We start from the raw sequence: 4971 nt of genomic DNA on the forward strand, positions 1-4971 counted from the left end.
TTGCAGGGTTTTTCAGGATCATAAGCTTCTTCCTCAGAAGATGCCTCTTTAGTACTGTTGGATGCAGCTTGCAATCTATTCAGACTCTGAGAAATCATATTGACTTGCTGAGTCAATATTTTGTTTTGAGCCAATATGGCATTCAGAGTATCAATTTCAAGAACTCCTTTCTTCTGAGGCATCCCATTGTTCACAGGATTCCTCTCAGAGGTGTACATGAGCTGGTTATTTGCAACCATTTCAATGAGTTCCTGAGCTTCTGCAGGGGTTTTCAAATGAAAAGATCCTCCTACAGAATGGTCCAATGACATTTTTGACAACTCAGACAGACCATCATAGAATATACTTATGATGCTCCATTCTGGAAGCATGTCAGTAGGACACCTTTTGATCAGTTGCTTGTATCTTTCCCAAGCTTCATAGAGGGATTCTCCTTTCTTCTGTCTGAAGGTTTGGATCTCCACTCTAAGCTTGCTCATCTTTTGAGGTGGAAAAAATTTGGCCAGGAAAGCACTGACCAGCTTATTCCAAGAGTTCAGACTATCCTTAGGTTGTGAATCCAACCATGTTCTAGCTCTGTCTCTTACAGCAAAAGGGAAAAGCATAAGCCTGTAGACCTCAGGATAAACTCCATTGGTCTTGACAGTGTCACAAATTTGCAAGAATTCAGCTAAAAACTGATGAGGATCTTCCATTGGAAGTCCATGAAACTTGCAATTCTGCTGCATTAGAGAAACCAATTGAGGCTTAAGCTCAAAGTTGTTTGCTCCAATTGCAGGAATTGAGATGCTTCTTCCATAGAAGTTGGAAGAGGGTGCAATAAAGTCACCAAGCATCTTCCTTGCATCTCCACCATTGTTATTAGGTTCGGCCATGTCTCCTTCTTTTTCGAAAATTTCTGTCAGGTCCTTTCCAGAGAGTTGTGCCTTAGCTTCCTCTTCAGAGTCCTTTCAGGTTCAGGATCAGCTTCAACAAGAATATTCTTATCCTTGTTCCTGCTCATATGAAAAAGAAGAGAACAAAAAAGAAAATATGGAATCCTCTATGTCACAGTATAGAGATTCCTTATGTGAGTATAAGAAGAGAAGAATAGAAGAAGGAGAAGAGAAAAACTCGAACACAGAGAAGAAGAGGGGGTTCGAATTATGTGTAGAAGAGAAGTGTTAGTAGATAAATAAATAAATAGAAAGAGATGAGAGGGGGAAGAATTCGAAAATTAAATAAAATAAACTAAAAATATTTTTGTTTTTATTTTAAATGTTAATTAGAATTCGAAAATTAAGAAGAAAAATAAAGTTAAATTGAAATTTAAAACAATTAGTTAATGAAAAGAAATTTTCGAAAAAGTGGTTAGTGATTTTCAAAAATAAGAGAGAGAGAAAAGTAGTTAGGTGGTTTTGAAAAAGATAAGAAATAGTAAAACAAACAAAAAGTCAAGTAGTTAATTGAAAAAGATTTGAAAATCAATTTTGAAAAGATAAGAAGTTAGAAAAGATTTTGAAATTAATTTTGAAAAAGATATGATTAAAATAGAAAAAGATATGATTGAAAATCATTTTGAAAAAAAGATTTGGAAAAGGGAATTACAAAGATTTGATTTTGAAAATTAAAGTTGATTACTTGACTAACAAGAAACAAAAAGGTATGATTTTAAAATTTAAAGATTGAACCTTTTTTAATAGGCAAGTAACAAACTTTAAAATTTTTTTTGAATCAATCACATTAATTGTTAGTAAAGATTTTGAAAATCATTTTTAAAAGTTTTCAAAAATATAAGAAAATGAGAAAGATTTGATTTTTGAAAAGGTTTTGAAAAGATAAGATTTTTAAATTGAAAATTTGATTTGACTCATAAGAAACGACTAGATTTTAAAATTTTTTGAAAAAGTCAACTCAAATATTCGAATTTTATGAGAAGAAAAAGGAAAATATATATTTTTTTATTTTTGAATTTTTAATGATGAAAGAGAAAAACAATGAAAAGACCCAAAACATGAGAATCATGAATCAAATCACACAATGCATGCAAGAACACTTTGAATGTCAAGATGAACACCAATAACACTTTGAAGATCAAGATGAACATCAAGAACTTATTTTTGAAATTTTTTTTTAAGAAAAGAAAAACATGCAAGACACCAAACTTAGAAATTTTCAAACTTTAGACACTAACAAATTGAAAATGCATATGAAAAACAAGAAAAGACACAAAACAAGAAAATGCAAAGATCAAACAAAGAAGATCATCAAGAACAACTTGAAGATCATGAAGAACAGTTCCATGCAGGTGTTCTTCGAAAATTTTTTTATGAGAATTAAAAAGATGCAATTGACACCAAACTTACAAATTGACACCAAACTTACAAATTGACACTAGACTCAAACAAGAAACACAAAATTATTTTTGGTTTTATGATTTTAAATTTTTTTTTCGAAAATTATTTGGAAAAAGAAAAATAAGGATTTCAAAAATTTTAATAAGAATTCCAAGAATCATGCAATGTTAGTCTAAAACTCCGGTCCAGGAATTAGACACCAAGCTTTTAGTGAAAGCTCCGGTCCAAAACACTAGACATGGCCAATGGCCAGCCAAGCTTTAGCATACAAATCAGGCATACAACAGCTGAACTGATGAGAATAAAAAAGCTCTTGTGATGATGAGTTGAAACCTCGGTCCAAAAGATTAGACATGGCTTCACAGCTAGCCAGACTTCAACAGATCATCATGAAACTCTAGAATTCATTCTTAAAGATTCTGAAGAACATAGAATAATTTTTTTGAAACTTTTTCGAAAATAAAAACAAAAAGCTTAAAATTAAAATAAAATTACCTAATCTGAGCAACAAGATGAACCATCAGTTGTCCAAACTCGAACAATCCCCGGCAACGGCACCAAAAACTTGGTGCACGAAATTGTGATCTCTAACAATGGTGCCAAAAACTTGGTGCGCACGTTCATAATCTCAATTCTTCTTCACAACTCCGCACAACTAACCAGCAAGTGCACTGGGTCGTCCAAGTAATAAACCTTACGTGAGTAAGGGTTGATCCCACGGAGATTGTCGGCTTGAAACAAGCTATGGTCATCTTGTAAATCTCAGTCAGGCAGATTCAAATGGTTATGAGGTTTTGATAATTAAAATATAAATAAAATAAGATAAAGATAGAAATACTTATGTAATTCATTGGTGAGAATTTCAGATAAGCGTATGGAGATGATTTTCTCCTTCTGAATCTCTGCTTTCCTACTGTCTTCATTCAATCATTCGTACTCCTTTCCATGGCAAGTTGTATGTTGGGCATTACCGTTGTCAATGGCTACTTCCCGTCCTCTCAGTGAAAATGGTCCAAATGTGCTATCACCGCACGGCTAATCATCTGTCGGTTCTCGATCATGTTGGAATATGATCCATTGATCCTTTTGCGTCTGTCACTACGCCCAACACTCGCGAGTTTGAAGCTCGTCACAGTCATCCCTTCCTAGATCCTACTCGGAATACCACAAACAAGGTTTAGACTTTACGGATCTCAGGAATGGCTGCCAATAATTCTAGCTTATACCACGAAGACTCCGATCTTTCGGAATGGAGGCTAAGAGATACACGCTCAATCCAAGGTAGAACGGAAGTTGTTGTCAGGCACGCGTTCATAGGTTGAGAATAGTGATGAGTGTCACGGATCATCATATTCATCATGTTGAAGTGCAAGCGAATATCTTAGAATAGGAATAAGCTTGAATTGAATAGAAAAACAATAGTATTTTGTATTAATTCATGAGGAACAGCAGAGCTCCACACCTTAATCTATGGTGTGTAGAAACTCTACCATTGAAAATACATAAGTGATGAAGGTCCATGCATGGCCGAATGGCCAGTCCCCAAAACGTGATCAATGATCAAAAGTGATACAAAGATAGTCTCAAAAATGATCCAAATATTCTGAAATAAATCACTAAAAGTAGTTTTTATACTAAACTAGTAGCTAGGGTTACAGAAATAAGTAGATGATGCAGAAAATCCACTTCCGGGCCCACTTGGTGTGTGCTTGGGCTGAGTATTGAGCTTTCATGTGTAGAGACTCTTTTTGGAGTTAAACGCTAGGTTGTAACCTATTTATGGCGTTTAAATCTGATTTGCAACCTGTTTCTGGCATTTAACTCCAGAATAGGGCAAGAAGTTGGCATTTAAACGCCAGTTTGCGTCGTCAAAACTCGGGCAAAGTATGGACTATTATATATTTCTGGAAATCCCTGGATGTCTACTTTCTAACGCAATTGAGAGCGCGCCAATTGGGTTTCTGTAGCTCCAGAAAATTTATTTCGAGTGCAGGGAGGTCAGAATCCAACAGCATCTGCAGTCCTTCTTCAGCCTCTGAATCAGATTTTTGCTCAAGTCCCTCAATTTCAACCAGAAAATACCTGAAATCACAGAAAAACACGCAAACTCATAGTAAAGTCCAGAAATGTGATTTTTAATTAAAACTAATAAAAATATACTAAAAACTAACTAAATCATACTAAAAACTACTTAAAAACAATGCCAAAAAGTGTATAAATTATCCGCTCATTAGCGCGCTCTCACAAAAAAACACTTAGTTGGATGATTCTCTCTTCCAGTACTCCCTTCAACTCGGTCTTGAGTTCTATTGATTATAACGATGTCTTCACTTGTGGTGCAATCAACACTGATCCGGCTTTCGGCACTAAATCTATCGCAAACTCACGCTCTCTCTAAGGTGGAAATTCTGTACATCTTCAAGAATGATCTTGAAAAATCTCTTGTATAGGAATTCGGTCTCACCTTTACTTGTCTTTTAATCAATTAGCAACTAAAGGTTGAATCCGCTCTATTCCTCCTCCTCGAAGTCTTAACGTCACTGGGTTTCAAACGATAACTCCGCATAGCTCTCGACAGTTTCAATTTCTTAGGTATAATCCACCCTGCTTCCACTACGTCATTCTGATTCTTATC

General features: G+C 35.0%; 1 non-coding gene across 1 annotated transcript; it reads left to right on the top strand.

Annotated features, from left to right (window-relative positions):
• Window positions 1-365: 365 nt before the first annotated feature.
• On the top strand, window positions 366-473 carry LOC112753153 (small nucleolar RNA R71). The gene has a single exon (XR_003177550.1). It is a non-coding gene; the product is annotated as a small nucleolar RNA R71 (small nucleolar RNA).
• Window positions 474-4971: the final 4498 nt, after the last annotated feature.

Source organism: Arachis hypogaea, chromosome 15 (genome assembly GCF_003086295.3).
Source record: "Arachis hypogaea cultivar Tifrunner chromosome 15, arahy.Tifrunner.gnm2.J5K5, whole genome shotgun sequence".
Classification (NCBI taxonomy): Eukaryota; Viridiplantae; Streptophyta; class Magnoliopsida; order Fabales; family Fabaceae; genus Arachis; species Arachis hypogaea.